The sequence below is a fragment of the Parasteatoda tepidariorum genome, chromosome 7, assembly GCF_982258835.1.
Source record: "Parasteatoda tepidariorum strain Cologne lab strain chromosome 7, Ptep-v5.0, whole genome shotgun sequence".
Classification (NCBI taxonomy): Eukaryota; Metazoa; Arthropoda; class Arachnida; order Araneae; family Theridiidae; genus Parasteatoda; species Parasteatoda tepidariorum.
Window position 1 is genome coordinate 62,742,918 of NC_141761.1, and position 23,682 is coordinate 62,766,599.

Sequence of the window (23,682 nt, forward strand, 5' to 3'; positions counted from 1 at the left end):
CAATAAATTTTTTAATTAGTCAATTTAAAAGAAATAATTGATTTGATTCAAAGCATTTTTCAAAAATCTGCTTTTATTAATATTGAGAATTTTATCCAGAGATATGTTAAAATTTTTATTTGATTTTTAAAACAGACTGATAGCTAAAAAAAGAGACTAAATGGTGATTAAAGTGTCTGAAATTTTAATTACAATTTTCCATTATTTGTAAGTAAAATAATTTGCTGTTTAATATACATATTTTAATTATATCCATTTAATTTTATGTTTGTTTAAATTAAATATAAGTACTTTTAAAACTTATTAAATCTGTAGTTTGCATAAATAAATAAAGATGAAAGACTTGTTCTGCCAGGAGTTGTCTAGAATAATTGTTTTTTTACGTCTGTCGAACTAAACTAATTTATTCTTCATTTTAAATATAACTGACAAATTGGGTTCTTTTGAAATTTATGAGGGTGTTGAGCTTAAATAAGTAAGCAATAATGTAACTAATATATAAGTAAATATAGTAAGTAATATATAAGTAATATATAATAAGTAAATAGAGTAAGTAATATAGTAATATATATAAGTAAGTAATAAGTTATATAATAAGTTAAATAATACATATAAGTAAGTAATAAGAATAAAGTAAATAATTATACGTTAAGAAAAAAAGTATGGTAAAAAATACTAGAATAAGGCAAAATTTACCGTGTTTCTGGCTCTATAGAAACACCAAAAAGCACGGTAATTTTTTACCGAAGTGCTTTGGTAATGATTTCGGTAAAATTAACAATAAAATATGGTTTTTTGAACTATAATGAAATTCTGTATTCTGTATCATAATTCTGTATCATTGTAAAATCTGATCATAATAATCACTTATTCGGTTGAATTTAATTGTCAGCTACAGTTTTGTCTTTTGTAATATTTGTGTGGTCATGAGAACTATAATCTTAAAAACCAGAATTTTCGATAAACTGTTAACATATAAACGGGAAAATTACTAAATGAATTACCTAGTTAAAAGAAACTGGGATGGGCACAGTATTCCTTGGTAATTTTATCATGCCCTAAGAACTATTTATTCGGGGGAATTTACTTTTCAGTTTTGTCATTTGTACTAAATATGTGGTAAATAAAACTATAATAATGAAAACCAGAATTTCTAGAAAACCGTCGCCATATGAACGGAAAAATTACCAACTGAATTACCAAAATAAAGAAAACTGGGATGGGCTTTCAAGGGGCTGTCTAACGACTGAGTTTAATTTAGTTTTTATAATGGTTTAAACACAGTATATTTAAATTATATTAGCCAGAACTATGGATTTTATTACCAGAAATAGCATTACTATATAGTACGGTATTTTTACCAGAATTATGTATATTAAGCAATAGAGTATATTATTATTTTACGTAGAATTATATAATTGATATATAATATACATAATTGTCAAATAGTTTGTTATATAATTAAATGACTGTTATATAATTTGTTATATAGTTAAGTAAGTGTTATATAATTTGTTATATAATTAAATAATTGTTATAGAATTTGTTGCATAATTGAATTATTATTATATAATTTGCTATGTAATTAAAAAATTATTACATAGTTTGTTATGTAATTAAGTAATTGTTATATTATATATGTAATTGTTGCATAATTTGTTGCAAAATTAATATATTTACCACTAGCAGGCTGCTTGGATCATCAAAAATGATTATTAAAATATAAGTGACATTAATTATCTCCGATTATTAAGATTATGATTGCGGCGAACCTCGGATGTTATGAATTAGTATTGTGAAAACTTTTAAGATTTTCCTTTGGACATTTTCCTAAAATGTGTTTTGATAAGTCTTATAATGTCAAGTCCAGGACAAAATGAAGTTGCTTACGAAGTGCCAGTTGAGCAGGAAAATTTATAGCTGATCTAAATAAAAGAAAAAGAGTACGTCTAGCACCGTATTGCTTTGATCATTAATCATTAATCAGTGTAGTTAACACAATTATATACTTTTCATACTGATTATTTAATCAATGCATGGTAAAAAAATTTCGTCTTAAATTACTATATAAAGTACCAGCACTTTGGGTGCATTATCCGTAAAATCCATTTTAATGTGAAATCTATTTTCACCGTGAAATATTATAACGTAATTTTTATAATAATATTTATTTGATTTGAATGATTCGATTTGAGTGATTTTAAGGTAAAAATTATGCTTTGTAAAATGTTATTTTTATGTTTTTCAACATGCTCTGGTAAAAATGGATTTTACGGTAAAAAGGACGAAAGTAATATGTTCCAGAATTTTTTAAGTGTAATGCACTTGTTTACATAAGCAAAGCCGGATTTAACAGCTAGTATTATAATATTAAAAAATTAATTTATTGCATTTTATGAATTTCTGGAGGAAAATAATCTTTATGGCGTCTTAAGTTAAAACTTAGAATTTTTAACTAAACTTAATTTAAGTATTTCTTTATGCATACATTCAATACTGCAGTTATTTATGACAATGCTTAATTTAATGATATATTCCAATGCTATTTTTTTAAACCAGAAATTTAAATTTTTTAAACTTTTTTCTTCGCTAAACTATTATCATTAAAATGTGCAAGAATCCAAACCAATATTTTGTTCGAGGAAGATAAATTTCAAAAACATGTTTTGCTCCAACATCGAAAATTGGGCCCAAAAGTCTAGTTAATAAAGTTTACGATCGATGAAATATTTGTGTTTAAGTACTCATCTACGTGCTCAGTATTGACTCTAAATACGCAATCAGCCGAAACATTAATTAATCGTATTGCCATTAATGCAATAAGGAGTGCTTATCTCTGCATTATCTGAGGATTTCTTCGATAATCTTGAAGATTATATTCATAGTTAAGTGTGTTAATTTAATTCATAGGGTGCTTAATCAACTCCAAGTTAATTGAGGTAAATAATTTGATTGTTATTAGAATTTGTATTGAATTTAATTATTTAACGGGTATTTCCCCTCTTAGAATATATTCTAATAAATCCTTCTCCAATTTCTCAATAAAATATAGGACAAGAATTTATGTCATTAAAAAAAATACATATATGCTATAGTAACATCATAATTTACCTTTTTATAATTTTGAAACAAATGCTACAAACAGTATGCTACTATTATGAAAACGGTTAAATGTTTTGAAAAGCTTAAATATGAGTTAATTTTAGCATAGGTCACTACTAAAAATTAATTATTAGTAGAAGTTGGAATTCGTTTGGAGTCATTTTTCAGTTTCTTCCTGCAAATAAAGTAGTTGTTGATTATTTTAATCCAACATTCACTGCGATTTCAATAATGATTCGCCATATGCTCATAACATTAGTGTTTTTAATGAAATATTAATATGTCGGTTTGTTGACTTCATTAAACTCATTAACGCCGTCACGTCATGTGCCGTGACGGAAAAAAGCTCATATTAAAAAAATAGTAACTTTTTTTAACTAAATGAATACTTTCTAATGTTATCTACTATTTAATTTTTGAAAAGAGTTAAAAAAGCATTTGTTTGATGAGAAAAAAGTCCTTTTTCAGATTAGTAAAATCCTCGTAGAACTCTAGTAATATGCGTGACGTATAGGTCACGCTAGGTCAACATGGTTTCAATATATATATATTTATGTATCTACATATATATATATATATATATATATATATATATATATATATATATATATATATATATATATATATATATATATATATATATATATATATATATATATATATATATATATATATATATATATATATATATATATATATATATATATATATATATATATATATATATATGTATATATATATATAATATATTACTTATATAACAAAAAATATAGAGAAAACATGGTAAAAATATAATAAAGATTTATGAAAAGAGAGGAAAAAAATATTGTAAAAATGAAATATTTTTGAAAAAAAATTAAGAATTTTATTAAAATAAAATTAAAAATTAAAAAGTTGAAAAACAAAATGATGAAAAAATATAATCTCTTCATCAGCTCACACGATTATATCCGCAAAGAATAGTGCTTTCTAATACTGTATTTATATAGCCAAAGCAAAATATACTAATGCAATAGTTTGAGGAGCACCCAAGGAAATTTAAACGAAAATAGAACGTATCAAGTAAAAAAGTTTTTTTTTATTTATATGTTCTATTATAATTTTTTTTTCTGCATTGCATTAAATGCTGGACTGTCAACCATGCTGGTATCATATACAAAGCAATTCTTCATTTAGGTTTTTTACACTGAATTTTAGCATGTCTGTTATACTGGTTTCAAATGTGGGAAAATCATTTCTTTATCAATACAAATTTTAAATTTCACTCGCAGAAATAAAACTCTCACTTTGGATGATCCAGCAATCCTTGAGTTGTATTTCATTAATTTTGAAAAAAATTTCGTCACGAAATCACATGATCTCGAGAACTCTCAAATATATGACGAAAATGTTTCCCCAATTCGGAACATCATCATAGTGCATTATGGGAGATTGTTAACTAGAATGAGGAAATTAGAATAAAGATTAGGAGGAAAAAAAACGTTTTTGACAAAAAAAATCTGAAACGACAAGCTATGAATGAAAATATTAGTCAAACTGAAATGAAAAGGAAGACTAGGAAAAAAGTGACGAATAAAGCCGACTGTTTGTATGGCGGTTAAGGAGTTAGCCTCGTACCAGACAGATCGCGGGATCGAATCTCGCTTCGGGCTTGGGTGTAATTTATCTCCCTGTTCTATCTGTCCTTGCATTGTAAGGGCAAGATGCCCACGTGATTAAAGTGATTATTAAATAAGTTAGACACATTAGGCACTATAAGATTTTTTTTCTTCTTTTAGCCAAAGAATGACGAAAAATGTCCTGAATTTTGACGAAATTCCTTTCCTTGAAGAAGTCATTTTGTCACGTTGACAAAAAATTTGCTTGGAGCCTACACCAGGAAACGGTTCCTTCAAAAACGAAGAAAGCTTTGTCACATGTTAGTATCCATTTTTTCACAATATTTTGATATTAAGAATATAAAAATTAATAAATAGATTTTCCAAAACCAGTCCAAAAATAATAATAATAATGATATTAATAATTTTGTTTTTCGAACAGATTTTGATATATTTGGTGAGCTGATTTTAAATATGAAAACAGTTTTATCTTTTAGCACTAACTTAAAAGTTTAATCTGATCTTTTTGAAGTTCACCAAAACTGTTTCAGTAGACTCAAAATTATTTTAGAGATTCAGTATGCTTACATTAAATCTCAAAAATCAACATTGAAAAATGAAAAACTCAGTGGATGAAGGCTTCGAGTAATATATATTGTCCAATTTGAGTAAATTACTTTAACCCTTTGACATAGACGGGATACTGTTGTTCCTTTTACGTATTTCTTCTGATGTTCAAATCACAAATAAAAATGCCCTTTGTAGCTTTTTAACTATAAAAAACAGTCTAATATTAACTGAAAAAGATCTGCTAGATTATTGGGATTAAATTTGTACCAAAATATGAAATCTCAAAATGTTTTAAATTTTTTCCCCATTTATATTCAAGAATTTACAATTTATCAATAATTGATTTCGCAAATTAAGTAAATTTCAATGATAAATAACTGTTTCTCTTACATCTAAACGATTCCAAATGAGTGCAAATTTGAAAAACTATTGTTTCTAAGTGAGCAGTGTTTAGAAAATTTAACACAGAAAACACAGAAAAAGTAACACAGAAACACACAAAACACAGAAACCTTAAACACAGAAACCTTAAACACAGAAAAAGTCACAGTGCCTCATGCTGTATTTCATAATTATAAATTACTAAAATGCTAAATATTCTATTTTTTAATTTATTTTGACCTAAAATCATTAAATCTAAATTAATTAACTACAAAATAAGGAAAATATGAAAATATATGTTTGATACAACTTTTGCCACAGAAGATTTAAGTGAAAACATTACAAATAGAAAAAATCATTCTTAAACTTCTTCTACTTTGAAAGCAGGATTGTCATTTAGTAATTTCCTCCATAAAAAACAGTAAATCAATTTCGTATTGTTAAACAAGATCTTGATTGGGTAAATATCAATCATTGCAAATAAATAAATAAATACTTAAAACTATCTTCCTCTGAACTAGTAGAGAAACTGTTTCCATACTTAAAATCAGCTCAAAAAATGCAATCAAAATCGATTTCAAAACTTTTAGGCTTTCTTTAAAGATATGTCAAAATCAACTTAGAGTTATTATTAGTTTCTTTTAATGTTAATGAACAGAATTGAGTTCTTAAGAAATAAACGATAATGAGGGGGTAAAAAAAATTGATGAAAAAAGAAATAATATTATTGTGGCTTTAAAAATGAATGAAATTCAAATAATTTAATTCAAATAATTTTACTAATTGCCTCAGTTATTTTAGCATTTTTTTTTCCTACGGAAGTCATTAGGATTTAATAATAATAATGCTTATAAATACTTGAAGTTTTTTATTCGTATGGGACTTAAAACAATTGGTAAAATTTATGATAAAAATAAATAGGAGTAAAAGATTATTAGATGGTTAACTTTCATGAAATATTCAAGAATTTTATTACATGTTTCTTTTAACTTACAAAAAGAAGCAAAAAATGTAAACGAAAATTTCCTAAGATGCAAAAAATGTTTTAAAATACTAAATTTAAACCCGATTCAATTAATTAAAAATTTTAAGTTTAAATAAAAAAATAAACAAAAAGATTTTAAGATAAAAATTTATCAACTTTTTTTCCATTTAATTAGTACAGTCTGCTCTAATGCAGAGATCTTCAATCTCAAGTTTGAGATATATTGACTTTTCGGCATAATTAAAAAAAATCCAAATTCGTTTTACTTTAATAAGTTTGAAATTATTATAAGTTAAAATCTTCCTAAAAATACGCTTTGGAAGCAATTAAATATACATATTCCTTATTTAATATCTTTAAAAGGAGTAATGGAACATTATGTGAATTTATGTCTCTTTTTAGTTTTGTCGTAGTTCCTTCAGAAACTACGATAAACTATTTTCTCCTAATTAGCGAAATTGAAGGAGCTACGACTAAAAAGTTTATATTCAATAATTTATTAGATTTTTTACTACACAATTTTCCACTTTCATAAAAGTAAAAAAAAAGTCAACGTAACTATAATATGTATCCTATATACTTTACTAATATTACTTTAAATTTAGATCTAATTTCTAAAAATTATTTTAAATTAGTTTAACGTGCGTTAAAATTAAATAAAAGATATTGAAATTACTGAAAATCATTGAAAAGTTCTGCAGAAACTGATTGGGAATTTCATTTATTATCCAAATCATATCTAATGGCATTTTTGCAAGTTTAATATCAATTCCCTTGATATTTTGATTAAATTTAATACCGTTAACACTGACATATAAAATAAGCGCATTTCATTAAAAAAAAATTTTTTTAAATGCATCATGTTTCATTTTACAAATATTTTTTAAGTTATACAAAGTCACTTTAAATTAGAATTGTTTGAAATAAACTCCTTTGACATTTCCTTGCCAGTTAGACTTTTTTTTGTACTTATTTCATTGAAAACTTTAAAACTGAGTTTGAAGTTAGCGGAAAAATGTAGAGTTTTGATAAAAACTTTAAAGTGCGCATTAATTAAATAAAATTGTAATTCAGACATTCTATTTTGGTATCACAGTGAATTTAGTGTCGTACTTTGAATATGTTTGGGCACTTCTTATTACGTTTGTTACGCATTTGTTTGAACATTTCTAATTACATTTGTTATACATTTGCTTGTGCATTTCTTACTACGTTTGTTATACATTTGTTCAGATATTTCTTATTATGTTTGTAATACATTTGTTTGAACGTTTGTTATACATCTGTTTGGAAATTTTTTATCACATTTTAGACATTTCTTATACGTTAGTTATACATTTGTTTGTGCATTTATTTTTACATGTAAAATCATTAAGTAACAAAACTAATGTTTTTATTTGTAATTTTACAAATTGGTATGCATAAAATGTTGATTTGTAAGAGTTAAGGTGTAATATTTTGATCTTTATCTTTAGAAATCTCATATCTATACTGAGAAAAAAATATGTTAAAAACTGCGATGATATTGTAAAATTCATCAGGATTTGTGGAAACACCAAAAAGATCTGTAATTTTTATTGGAAAAAGATTTTATTTAAATTAGCAATAAAATATCGTTTTATTGTTGGAGTGGTTTGTTACTCCTCTGAATACATTAAATTAACAGAATTAAGTTTCGGTCGTGTGTTGGCAACAGATATTTTCTTTTCAGATAACGTAAGTGACGTCATCCGTGCATATCATTATGGAATCTGTATATAAGGCATGCATTGTTGTAAGCATGTATCTTGTCTCTTCACGATGTAACTTCACTATGTTGTTGTTTCCGATGATGTACCAAATTTTTGTTTAGCTGTATTTATAGTTAATATCTTCAGTTGTACGCTGTATCGAGAAGGTACTGTATGAAATAAAGAAATGTATAAATCCTCAAGTTTCTTTATATGAGTTAATACTTTCACTCACTACTGTGCTTACTCAGCTAACGCATCAACATTTATGACGTGTAATAAAATTTTGTAAGCGTGGTAAAATTTGCTTATTTTATCATAATACCGTAGAGCATGACATAAAAACTATTTATTCGGTTAAATTCAAGTTTTAAATTTTTTGCTAAATGGGTAGTAATAAGAACTATAATTTTCAAAAGTAGAATTTCTAGTAAATCGTTACCATCGAAAAAAAATATCGATGAATAGCTTAAATACCACACATTTTTGTTTTATTAACCAGAATTATACTGTTGTTGTGTGTTTTTTTTATTACCAGAAATGCTAATTTTGCCAGAATTTTTTTACGTGAATTTGGAATAAAATTTCTGAAAGATACTTCTGTTTATTAGAAAAGTATTTAGAATAATTAATTTAACCTTTTAAATCTCATGTTGTTTCGCTAGGTATAGTAGTGACTAAAGGTTTAGTAATGACTTAATATTTTTAAGATATGCACACATCAAAAGTTTCATATTTAACATTTTATCAAAGAAAAAGCATAACTGCTGTTAAAATCTAACGAATCACTACTGAGGAAAATGGAACTGAAAACATCAAAACCTGTTTGAGTTCCGGAAGAAACACAAAGAAGTGAAAAGTGATTTGTAGCAGTACTTCCAAGTTCCACCAGGTAATAAAATTGGTTTTAATACTTTTAATTCCAACTTCTACTTTAATTATGCTGCAGATTTCGCGGCGTGTTTGTTCCTTTCTCGCTTAATTATACTTTTTTGTACTTGTTTATTTCATTTTAAAAATGATTATGAAATTACATATTAAGGATAACCCCTCCCATAAATAAAATGCCCAGTGCGTGTACCAACTGTATGTTTTATCAAATTTCCATATATTTTTTTAAATTTTTTTTTTGTTATTGGAGTAAGTACCAGTTTTTATAGTACATTTTTTATTTTTTAGTCTGTTAGAAATGTTTTTGATAGCAATTTTTAGATATAAACTTCTTCGAATACTCACACGGAGAAAAAGAATTTTTGTGAAATTACCTTACTGTATAGAAATTATAATTTTGGTAAAAAAAAACTTAATTTTGGTAAGGAAAAGAAATATATGGTATTTATAAACCATTTATTTAGTAACTTTACAACTCATATGGTAACGGTTCACCAAAAATTGAATTTTCAAAATTATCGATCTTTTCACCAAATATTACATATTAGTAAAATAAGACAAATAAAAAACCCATTAAAATTTTTTAAATTAATAAAAAATTTAAACTAATTTCAGATAAAAATGCTTTGGCTTTGTATTTTTACCTGCAAACAAAGGCCTTAAAAGTTACTATGAATAAAAGTAATGCTCATTATGCTTACTAACTTATAAGATGTACAGAAATTTTCTAAAAATATTTCTATAACAGAAAAAGAATTTTTTGAAAGCAAAAACACGATTGAATCCTTTTAGTTCTTTTATCTATTTCATGTTTTATTTGTTAAAAGAAGGAAAGAAAATGGTTTTCATATGCCTGCAAATGTTTTTTTTATACAGCACAAGGTAAACTGAGTTTAAAAAGATATTTTTTATACATAGTTTAAGAATCCACTCTAAATAACTTTTTGTACCTTTAAAGCTCCTTGAATCCTTGAATTTATTTCTCTAAAATGCTTTGCCAAAGCCAGCCTGATAAAGCCTGTTCTGATAAATCGAAGATTACATTATTGATACGGATTTTTTCTTTAATTATCATCAGACGGAGAAGGTACAAATAAACAACTCAAGATCTGACTTACAATAAAAAACTCTTTTTTTGTTTAATATTTCAAGGTTTTTGTTTTTTTTAACAAAATACGACAGAAATTCAGAATTTAAAGCAGAATAAAAAAATTAAAAAATACTGTTAAAAGGCTGCAGTGTTTTTTTCAAAAAAAAAAAAAAAATCAGTTTTTAGGTATATTTCAGATAGTATTTTGAAACTTATGGCATGATCTAAAAATAATTTCATGTATTCCAATTAATATTTCTGTTAAGGGATATTTTGGATCTGTTACAGTATTGTATCTGTTTTTTCCAAAGTAAAGTGTTAATTTCTACCATTTGACTTATTTTTGATTAGGGTGAACTTGATCCTTGAACATCAACTTCGGTTTGTCCCCTTTTAGAAACATACGGTTTTCAATTTTCAAAGTCAAGTCTCAATTTTAAAACTTCTTTAAAGAAATCAAAATGCCTGTAAAACCTGTAAAAAAATTTTAAAATATTGCTTCATTTGGCAGTAAAATATATTCTAAGTTCCGAATCTTGAATAGAATACAAAAATAATTTTTTGAAATTAAGTAAGAAAATCAAACTTTATTTATATTATTCATATAATTTCAATAAGAGCATAGACACTAAAAGATTTTTGTCTATAAAGTAATAAATAATAAATTAAACTAATAATGTGTTACAAAATGTAGAAATATGCAAATCAAATCTTGATTTATCAGAAGAGAAAGAATTAAAAAATACTGTTAATAATAAATAAATAACATTCATTTAGAGAATCTTCGTCTTTAGACACTATTCTCAGAGTTCAGGGCCCGTATGCTCATGCTATGTTTTTTATTACTTATTTTACAAAAAACACGTCCGCGTGTATCAAATGTCTCCAAAATGAAGTGAATCTCTAGAAAAAAACACCGACAGTGAAGGAGCGCCGGATTATAGCTTCATGAACTTAGAATTATATGAATTTTTAGACTATTATTGTAGACTCTTGGAAAAATTGTAATAGTACATTAAAATACACTATAATGAATGCATTCTACAAAGTATATGATTAGGCTTTTTCTCGCAAAAGGATTCAAAACAGGAATGAAAACAACATAATATTCTTAAACAACAAGTATCATATTAAGTAATCAAGTTTGAAAAGAGTTTTCCCCAAAAGCGGAAAATCTCATAGATCGAATGATTTTGTAGTGCGACCAAAGAAATACTAATTAGAATTAGTTTTATATCAATTAAATGAAAGAGATCAGAAAAATGTAACTTTCTGGAAGTCTAATTAGTACACTGAAGAGCCAAAAAAACTGGTATACCTGCCTAATCTCGCGTAGGGTACCCGCGAGCACGCAGAAGTGCCGCAACACGACGTGGCATGGATTCGATCAATGTGTGAAGTAGTGCTGGAGATAATTGACACCATAAATCCTGCAGGGCTGTCCATAAGTGGGAGTAAGAGGGGGCGAGGATATCTTCTGAATATCATGCTGCAAGGCATCCCAAATATGTTCAATAATGTTCATGTCTGGGGATTTTGGTGGCCAGCGGAAGTGTCTAAATTCAGAAGAGTGCCGATGGCTACCAAAATCCCCAGACATGAACATTATTGAACGTATTTGGGATGCCTTGCAACGTGATGTTCAGAAGATATTCCCACCTCCTCTTACTCCCACTGGTTTATGGACAGCCCTGCAGGATTCATGGTGTCAATTATCTCCAGCACTACTTCACACATTGATCGAATCCATGCCACGTCGTGTTGCGGCGCTTCTGCGTACTCGCGGGTACCCTACACGATATTAGGCAGGTATACCAGTTTTTTTAGCTCTTCAGTGTAGATACTAATATGTTCATTTACATTTTTGAAACTCAATATTTCAATGATAATTGAAGCACATTTTATATTACTTAGTTTTGTTAGGATTAAGACATTTGAGTTCAAAAGTATAAGAGTACTTAGCAATTGCGGACTCACTGGCACAAGGCCCCGAGTCAGCTCCAGATCACGAATCCAAACCCACAGGGTGGCTGTGCCACAGGCGGCAGTCGAAACCAGACCGACAACATAAATCTAAATGTAAGGGAAAAACTTAAAAAAAATAAGGGAATCTATAAAAGGCGAGTAAAACTTTAAAAATCATATAGCTTTTAGTTACAGAAATAAATCTGAAAGAATTAAATCGTAAAAAATGAAATAACTGGTTACAAAGTTAATCAAATATTAAATTAAAGATAAAATTAATAATATTTTTAAATAGTATTTTTAATTGCTACGTGCGTTAATAGTAGACAAACCTCTAACGCCTGCAATGTGATCATTTTAAAATAGATTTTTTTTAAATTTTTTTTTTTAAAAAATTTTTTAATCTAATTTAAATCTAAATTTTTTTTTTATTATTCCATTTTTGTTTTATTTTTGTTTTTATAATTAATACATACAAAAGGTACAAAAAGTTCATTCTTGTACTTGACCGATTTCTTTCATTTTGACATCTTCAATAGCCTGGCAGTAACTTTATGATGCTAACCAAGTCCACAAAACGTAAAGATACGCAGGATCTAAAAGAAAGTTAGTCCGCACTGTTTCTTCGAAATTTACATACAGGAATCTCCTGGATAATAAGTGAGACTGCAAAATCTCTCTATTAAGAGCAGTCGTTATGGTAATCCCGGTAATGACCTTCAATTTAAATTAACTATAACAAGAGGCATGTTAGCCATTACCATTTCATGTGGTTGAAGATTGTCATAAATATCCTAACATTTCCAAATAAATAGTAATGATTTGTTCTGAAGAACATGGCGTTGTAATTTTATCTAGAATCATCTACGAAAAAGAAAAAGAAAAAAGAAGGGTGATGTGAAAAACAATTTTTGCAACTAAATTAACTTTTCAACGTTGTACTTCAGCTAAAAAGTGTGTTATATAAGAACTATAATTTTGAAAATTAGAATTTCCGGTAAACCGTTACCATAACAAATAATATGATTATCAAATAAATAACATGAATACCGTAAATTCTGATGTTTATTATCCGAAATCTCGTCTTTTTTCAAAATGTCTTTACGTTAAAAAATATATTATTATTTCAAGAACTTTTTCCTCGGTGTACTATCGAGTAATCAAAAGCTGTAGTTTCTAAAGAGTTTTTGTTAATAATTTATTTCTAACTATGTCCCCTATGTTTGTCCCATTAATATGTTTTTAGTAGCATTTGAATACATCTAACTATTATTGACATGAAAAAACTGATATTTTTTCAAAAGAAAATTACTGAAAATAATTAATTTATAAACTATTTTACTAAATGTTCCATTTAAAATAAGACAGATAATATATAACACTCAGAAATAATGCTTTTTAGTGACAAAAAGTATATTTATTAGTAAGATTAGATTCCTTATGAAAAAAAACATGTAATTTAAATTAGAGATATTTTTTTTAAAAATTTGATACATAATCAGATATTTTTGTTTTGCTTCTTTAAATTGAGACATCATAATTTAAACAATTTTAAAAATTAATTTCAATGTAATTAATGGAATGGTTCAGTAGAAATTTTTTTACTGGATACTCTTTTTCCTTACACAATAGTACGATAAAGTTTGAAGTATTTTATTTCGATATATTGATTTAATTGATAATAACTCTCGATATTAAAAAGTCTTAAGCACCACCTTCGCTGTTTTCAGTGTTCGTCTTTATGCCACATTTTGTTTCGATAAACTATAAAAATAAAGAACTTTAAATTACAGAAATGCGTGGAAAAATATACATGGATTAAGATGAAATAAAAGCAAACATTTGATAAACAATTAATTTGAAAATTGCCAGTAAAAAATATCAGGCAAGTCACGCTTCTAACAGCACAAAAGCAACTCTAGAGTTGAAATTTCTTGCACTAAAAAGACCATTTTCAATGTTTTTTTTTTTTTTTTTTTTTGAAATTTCATTTCGTTAGAAAGTTAATGCAGTTTTAAGTTTTTTTCTCACTTCTTTTCAATTTATACTTTACATTATATTTTAACATTATACATTATATTTAACATTTTAACATTATTTTTATACTTTATTGTTAAGCTCAAAAACTATGAGACTAAGATATTTGAAACATGGAAGGCTTGTAGATAAACGAAACATAGAATTTAAAAAAAAATACAATTCAGTTATTAGTTCGAGAAACAATAAGAGTTAAACTTGTAGTAAAAAGTAAAAATAAAAAAATACTTTGCAGATCTTTTCACGTGTTGGTGCAGGAATGCAACTACAGAGTTGAAATTTAATGCCTTGAAGTTGTTATTTACTTAACTCGAGTTTTTTTTGTTGTTTTTTTTTCAAAATTTCAATTAGCTTGAAAGTTATTACAGTTGTAAGTGCTTTTTCGAAAATTTTTCTCAGTGTTTTTGCTTTATATAATGACAATCTATCCTTTATGTAATGGCAATCTATTTTTGCAGGAAATTGTATTTATCTCTACCGAGATATTTATTTTAAAAGTTCGCGCAAGAGCAGATGACGAAAATAATAAGAAAGAAAGATAGATATTAAATGTTTCCTGATATTGTATGCTGCCATTTACATACATGGAAACTTTTAATACATATATATATATATATATAACAAAATAAATAAATACAAGAAAACACGAAAGTTAATAAAAACAACAAGTTTCATTTATTGCGCATAAGCTGCAAGTAAACAGAACCCATTAGATAAGTTCAAAATGAAGATAAAACAAAGGAAAATTATAGACGTATGAAAAAAAAGGGGGGGGGGAATAATGAAGAAAAACAACAAAATAACAAACAACTCATTAAAGAAATAAATAAATAAAAGGATGAAATTTTTAAAAAAAATCCGGAAAATAAAAGGTATAATCTTTTTATCAGCCCACACGATTATATCCGCAAAAAAGAGTGCTATATATATATATATATATATACAGTGGTGGCCAAAAGTGTGGACACTTTTTTAAAGTTTCATGTTTTTCAACTTTGTGTGCTTGTAGAATATATTAATTTTCACTTAAATACAAAAGTTTATATATCAAATTGAAGGTAATTTAATGTAGAATTTAATAATAAATGAAGTATTACAATATATGTATTGCAAAAGAAGTTATGCAATTAATAGTAAGATCTATCTTAGATTTGCATTTTTTTAAAGTGATACTTACGCAATCAATACTTAGTAGGATAACCCTTAATTTTTAAGACAGCTTCACAGCGTCTTTTCATCGAGTGAACGAGTGTTTAGAGTTCATCCTTCGTAATCACATGGTGCCAAGAATCAATTATAGCTTCACTTAGTTGTCTTTTATTGGATGGACGTTTTTTTCGTACAAGAATTTTCAAACGTTGCCACAAATTTTCAATTGGATTGAGATCAGGGCTGTTTCCTGGCCATGGTAATATATCTATGCCTTTATTTTGAAAGCATGCTTTGCATACTTTTGCTGTGTGGCATGGAGCTGAATCCTGCTGAAAAATAAATGGTTCGTTGTTGGGGAAGAGATCCCTGATGGAAGGTATCAATTTTGGTTTCAGGACAGTTTCGCTGTATTTTTTGGCATTCAGGATGCCAAATCAGGCCGAAAAAATTGCACAAGTGCTACTATCGATAGAAAAATTAAATGGCTATGCCTTCAAGATAGAAAAATGTCATCAGATGCCATTAGATGTGAAATGAATGCAACTGGTATTGCAGTAAGTTCAAGAACAATAAGAATAAGCTTATCAGGATTTGGACTACAAACTAGAATTCCAAGGAAAGAACCATATTTAAATCAAAAGAAACGCGAAAAATGAGTTAAGTCGGCAAAAGAACACATTAAATGGTCAGAAAATCAATGGAAGCAAGTAATCTGGAGTGATGAGAGTAAAATATCGCTCTTTGGAAGTAATGGTAGAAAATACGTGAGACGTAGAGTAGGTGAAGCGCTTCATCCTGATTGCATTGAAGCAACTACTAAAAATCCAACAAATGTCATGATTTGGGCATGTATATCTGCAGATGGTGTGGGCGAATTCAAGTGATTGATGGCATCCTGAATGCCAAAAAATACATCGAAACTGCCCTAAAGCCAAAATTTATACCTTCCATCAGGGATCTCTTCTCCAACAACGCACTATTTATTTTTCAGCAGGATTCAGCTCCATGCCACACAGCAAAAGTATGCAATCAAAATAAAGGCATAGATATATTACCATGGCCAGGAAACAGCCCTGATCTCAATCTAATTGAAAATTTGTGGCGACGTTTGAAAATTCTTGTACGAAAAAAACGTCCATCCAATAAAAGACAACTAAGTGAAGCTATAATTGATTCTTGGCACCATGTGATTACGAAAGATGAACTCCAAACACTCGTTCACTCGATGAAAAGACGCTGGGAAGCTGTCTTAAAAATTAAGGGTTATCCTACTAAGTATTGATTGTGTAAGCATCACTTTAAAAAAATGCAAATCTAAGATAGATCTTACTATTAATTACATAACTTTTTTTGTAATACAGATATTGTAATACTGTATTTATTATTAAATTCTACATTAAATTACCTTCAATTTGATACGTAAACGTTTGTATTTAAGGGAAAATTAATGTATTCTACAAGCACACAAAGATGAAAAACATGAAACATTCAAAAAGTGTCCACACTTTTGGCCACCACTGTATATATATATATATTAAATGTGATAAGATAGTATGATGATGAGTAAAATTTCTTTTCACTTATTCCTTACGTTACGTTTATTTCCGAGTCCAGTTGATTATTTTTCTAATATTGGTTATTGTTCATTTTCTTACGATTAAAATATTTTCGAAATATTCTCACTAAAAGTTATAATATTTTATTAGAAAATAATCTCCATTTTTTAAAAAAAAAGTGATATCGAAACGAATACACTAACGAAACATTCGATCTTAGAATTATAATATTCTATCAGAAAATAATCTTCGTCTTTTTTTTTAAATAGTGATTATTATGAAGTGTTGACAAAATTCGAAGTAAAGGTGATGAGGGGAGTCTTCCAGTGGTTCAAAAAATGTACTTTCTATTGCTTCCATTAAAATGTCGATACAATTAACTGCGTCTGCAAATGTAAAAAAAAAGAAGAGAAGAAATGTTCGATTCAAAGTATGCCGTATTGAATTTCTTCTTATTTTTTTCCTTTCATTAATTCTGGAACTTTACATTTACACGCAATTCAATTTTACAACTCACAAAATATCTTTTTCTCAGAGTAAAATCTTCATAAATTCAAATATTTACGAAGTTTAGAAACTGAAATAATTATGATTTTGGTATAGAATATTCAATTACTATTTAATTTTTACGAAAGCGCAAGGGTAACTTTTACAATAAATATTTGATACACTGAGAGTTAAAATACTAGATTCGAAAGTAGACGAGTGAATTTAATATTTATTCCCAAGTTTTTTCCTTAAAATTTACATTTATTTACATTACATTTATACTATATTCATATAATATTTATTTATCTTTGAGATGTTATAGTGTTTATTGCATTTAAAGTCTTAAAGTTATTTCAAACTGAACATATTTCTGAACAAATTTAAATTTTTTTTAATGCAATAAAATTATTTTTCCACTATTATGATTTAGTATGATTTTAAATTTTAAAAAAAACTCACGATTTTATTAAGCATGTATTTATTGCTGCAGGAGTAATTAATTTAAAAACGAACATGTTTAAAGTACTTTTAAAACAAGTAAAAAGCATTGCATTAAGGATAGATTATGAAGCTTTAACCTCAACTGTATAATACCATTTGGTTTAACGTACTACGCATGTTCGAAAACATTTCGTAGCTTTGCTATTCTTTTAACTTTGAATGGTTTTAAAAACATTTTCATTAAATATTAAAACAATGAATAAAATTATTAAACATGTATAAAAGTAGAAAAGAAATTTTGTATCTCATCTGTTTAGTCCCGCAGTGGACTGATCGTTAAGACACGGTTCCCAGCAGATCACCGAAGTCAAGCATCACTGGTTGCGATCAGTATGCGGGTGGGTGACCACTTGGATCAGACTGCGTAGGGACCGAGGATGTGCGGTATTGGTCCTCGTTAAACTGCGCTACAGTAAAGTGCTCGACTTCGCGCGCAGGTCGTCGGGCTCCCGAAGCGGGGGTGCCATCCCCTCCGCAGAGGATCAAAATTGTGATGGCTTGTCTTCGGATCATCCTCAGGGATGTTTCCCAGACCGTCGCCAATAGCCCATTGTGCAGCTCTAGTGCAACATAAGTTAACAACAACAACAATATCTCATCTGTTTAGGGTTAAAAAAAAATCCGATACAGCGAATCTCACTTTAAAATAATGAAAATGCCAGTAATTGAAACTGTTCTATTCAACACCATAATAATATTTTCTTCAATTAAATTGTCTACATCACGAATTATATTCCTGCAATTTCTGAATTACACTTTAAGTTTTCTTATCCACGTGAATCACGATTTACAGGTGAATATTCACATGATTCACGACTTTCTACATCACAATTCATACTTTCAAGATTTACGAATCATGAATCGAAATTCATATTCTATATATAAAATTACTATTACTGTTTACGAATCTGGAATTATGAAATGGGTAGTAAAACACGTTGAATGAAGAAAAAAAAAAGAAAAAAATGCTTAGGAGGGCCGTGGTAGCTCAGTGGTTAGAGAATCCGACTCCGGTCCAGAGAGGTCGAGGATCCTTAACTCAACGAGTTGAGATCCAACGAGTATATGCGATATACGTGCTCGTAAAATCTGTGGAATAAAAAGTTCCGTGGTTGGTCGCTGAGCTATGCCATGGGTAATGAGAGTGAGATCTGGGTAAAATTTCCTTCCCCTTCTGATCTTTGTCGAAATTGTCTATATCTAATTGAGTGGGCTCACGAATAATTGGTGCTGCCATCTGTTCGTGGAGTTCTGAACTAAGACATACTTTCACCCTTGTGGTGCTCTCGTATCAAACGAAGGGTGCACCTTCCGCACTTAATTTGCTTGGCTGGCGAGCTTGGAGTCTCCAATTGTCATTAGAAGCAACAAATGCTTAAGTATATCATTTGGTTTAAATCATTGGAAAGAGGCAGAGTGATCTTCTATAAAAACAAAAGCAATTTTTTTGCCTATTCGAGAAAAAGAATTTTTTCACCCAAAGAAAATTGTAAATTCATAAATAATATGACTTTCGACAGTTATAATCAATTACTTTCAAGTATGAAAATAGCTGAGTTATTTTTTATTTTGCTCTTTGCATGAAATGACGGAGGTCTTAACGCAACAACCAATGAATACTAGAACTGTATAAGGGGCTCAAAAAATGCTTCCCGTGACTTGAGGTATCTGCGTCTTCAAGTCTAAGACTAATCCTTTACCCTTCTCTGACGGCGTCGCGTCAAGTCTAAGACTAATCCTTTACCCTTCTCTGACGGCGTCACGTCAAGTCTAAGACTAATCCTTTACCCTTCTCTGACCGCGTCACATCTGCTACGTATGGCATTTTTGTGCCCATATGGTCAGAGTGGCACGCCTTGCAACGAAGATAATAATTGCATCATTGAAAAGGAATTCGTCGCTACTTACACGTATTTTTAAACCCCGCGAATATTTTTGTATTTCTGAATATTGCTAAGAGATGGTGCAACTAGTCCAACTTTCTTCCCAAGTTTCGCAATGAGATTTCCTGCCTGAAATTGAAATCAAAATAAATTTTATTCGTTCCGTAACTTCGTTTTCATTAGTGTAACTATTGCATGTCAAAATAGTTGATATAGTTTCGTGATAAATGAGATTTTTGCGGTCTGATGCCCCAAGACTGATTGTAAAGTTGTTTGAACTTCGAGGTTGGAAAATTATTTTCCAAAATAATTTTTAACTAATTTTAATGATCATTTCATGCAGATATTTCTCTTAAACATTTCAAAGCATGGAGTTAATAAATATGTTGTCACAGTGTATTTTTTTAAGGTAAAACTTGGATTCCTTGCAGGGTAAACTGGAGATTAGTGGACGGTACATCACATATTTCACTACCAATAGGTCAAGCAAAAAACTACTTGAGGACAAAAATATTTTTCATTTTCGAATTTTAGATGGAGCATATATTAATTTTCAGCAATTAGACGAAATGCCTTTTTTGGTTTGGAAATTCAAAAAAAAAAAATTCGACTGAGAAGTAATAATAAAGTTATCTGTATCCCTTGAAAGGAAAAAACAAAGTTTTACCCTTTGAAGACGGTGGTCACAGCTGTTCCCTTTTTATATATATTTTTCTGACTCTCCAATTACAAGAAAAAATAATAATAAAAAAAAACAGTCCAATAATTACTAAAAAAAATCTGTTCGGTTATTGTCATTATATTTTCCCTTAAATATAAAATCCAAAAAAAAAAGTAGTTTGATTTTTTTTTCATTCATATTCAAAAATTTCTCAACATTTTATTTTGTAAATCAAAGAAATTTCGTTGATAAATATTTGTTTCTCTTAGACCTAAATAACTGAAAATAACTGCATATTGGAAAAATCATTGTTTGAAAGTGAGGCGTGTGGTAAAAATTCTACCTCTAACCTCCGATAAAGGCACCTGCGTTTAATGTTGTACTTCATAACCATAAATAATTAAAATATTAATTATAATATTCTCCTCTTATTTTTTTCACCTTAAATTAAATCAAAATAATAAAAAAGTATGAAAATTGTGTTAAATTAAAATTCTGCGTCGAAGATTTAAAGGTATCTCATCAAAAACACTTTCACGAAACGATTTCCTTATATCTTGGCATATATTGTAATTTCGCTTTATTTCTATTCTTTTGATTAATACAATAAAATCTTGATATAACGAGAATGGCATATTAAAAGAAATCCGCTTTTACGACAAATTTCTACGCCATCTTCAAAATTTTTTAATATCAAAGATGCAGGTGCGTTTTGAAATTAGTAGTTTTCTGCCATCACGACAAAAAATTTCTTAATAAAGTACGTTTATGTTACCTTAATATAGTACGTTTTTCTGATGTTCGAATGAACAAATATTTTAAGAAAAACCTTAAATGGAAGACATTTTTATTTATTTCTAGTATTAATACGGAAAAGACAAAACCAAATATCACTTTCGCCTTACATTTCGATTTATTATTTTTTATAAAGCAATGTGTAGGCGACCACCAGCTTGGTTATCCCTTTCTCAACAAAAAGATCTTCCGTTTTTAGTGATACGTCAGCACTCTTATTAAAAAATGCACATTTCATACACCGAATGCCTGTTATTTCCCTTCCTGACAACTTATTATTAAAATCAACATTCACTGTTATGGAACTGTAAAGGCTTGTGCATTCCATTTTCTTTTTAAAAAGGATGTAACGAATTGGAAACTTATTCAAACAATTACACATTTTTGTCCTTTATTATGCACAGCACAGAGCCAAGAAGTTCTGTGTCCTGACAGGAGCAGTCTATGACAGGAGCTGTATTTTAAATGAAGACAATTCTCCAAAATAAAAAAAGATAGAGATTAATATCATAATTTTTTTATACTTTTTATTGAATTTTAGCATTAAATATGTGTTTCTACTTTCTTTGACAAGTGCGATAGTACGACAATTTTATTCCCTATTATGCGTTGTCTTTACAACGGACTTTTACTCTGCTTATAATATTTATTTTATGATTACAATTAAAGAGCCGTGGTGGCTCAGGGGATAGAGCGTTTGCCTCCCAATGAGGTAAACCGGGTTCGAATCCCAGCAATGACTGATCGATACGAATTTCACACCCGGTTCGCTCCGCTCACAGTGCTGACGTAAAAATATCCTCAATAGAAGAAGGATCATGGATTTGAGTGCCCTCGCCGTAAGGCTAACCAGGGTAGATTTTCATAGTTTTCCTCTCCATGTAACGCAAATGCGGGCTAGTTCCATCAAAAACAGATTTCTCCCAATACTTGATCCAGGAGTTCCTTTGTCTTCTGGTTTGGGTTCGAAATTACAAGGCAACGGAGTTGAACTTTAGTAGTCATAAACCCAAAATTGGATCGGTTGTTCATTGACGGTCATAAATTAAAATAAACTTAAAATACTTGAGTGAATTTTAAATTGAGATGCATACATTTCTTCTCTTTATTCTGCCATTGTTCAATTTTTATTAATCTTATGTTTATGAAAGTTGCATTATGTGTGTATAATAAACATAATGCGGAAGAAAAATATTCTACAGGATGATAGGAGACAATTATAAACCAACTTTGGAAACACCTGGACTAGGCGATATACCGTGAAATATCTACATTTTTTGCACTGCGATAATAATGTTTTAAAAAGTATTCCCACATTGTATCAGGATATATCGTGTTTTATGATAAATAACGGGTATGTGACAATCACGCGTTCATTATCAGCAATGATAAATACAGAAAACAATAGTAACGGGATCATTGTAGATAGTAATAATTATCGAATGCAAAAATTTCGTAATAATTATCGAAAATGATGTTTACACATAATATCGACAATGGATTCTCAAAATAATATCGGCAGCCATATTATAAGTGTACTACTTCGATTAGAAGTTTTTTAATTAATTATTATAAAAATTGTTAAAAGCAATTTAAAATAAATATTTTTCCTTTTAGCTGACATGAAAATTATCGAATGAGAAATTCATAAAAATAAAATCAAAATGAAAAAAAAAAATATCGTAATTATTGTTATTTTATGATAACAAATCACGATGAAATTCCATTACCTTACAGCCCTACATAACATTCATAAAATAATTAAAATGTGAATATCATTTATAATATTTAAGAGATTTTAATTTGAGCATAAAGATTTTATTTATAATGTAATTACAAACTTCATTCAGTTGTTAGCCCGTAGTAAATAAGTGAAAATGTGAAAAATAATCCTATACGTTTTAATAAATATGAAAAAAAGAAGTGAAACTCACTTGCGTTTCCTTCAAATTTGTTCCCAAAATAGTATTCGTTGATTTCTAAACTTTTTAAAAATGCCTCCTTGAGTTCAGAGGACTTTATGTGGTCTGTGAAACAGTTTTATAGAGTTCTAACTCCCACAACTAGAGGAGCAGTAGCTATGACGTAATGATAGGCGGAGAATTATGAACCACGCCCTCTTGTTGCGCTAAGCTCCTCGGGGAATTGGAACTAAATGCACCCTAGAGATCAAACATGCGATCATTAGGCCATCTCGCTTCTTGAAAATCAAGATAATATGTCTTTTTAATGAAAAATCTCTTAAGGAGTAGGTGCATTCTTAACTAACAGTTATAGGTCAACCGCTCTTAATTTG

At 28.4% G+C, this 23,682-nt stretch overlaps 1 protein-coding gene across 1 annotated transcript in view; it reads right to left on the minus strand.

Annotated features, from left to right (window-relative positions):
* The window catches only part of LOC107451564 (uncharacterized), a 37,347-nt gene extending 13,902 nt beyond the window's left edge, over nt 1-23,445 (minus strand). Inside the window, exon 1 of the mRNA XM_016067703.5 lies at nt 23,321-23,445. The gene's annotated coding sequence lies outside the window, so the exon portion shown is untranslated. The remainder of the gene's footprint in view (nt 1-23,320) is intronic.
* Between the last annotated feature and the right edge of the window lie 237 nt (nt 23,446-23,682).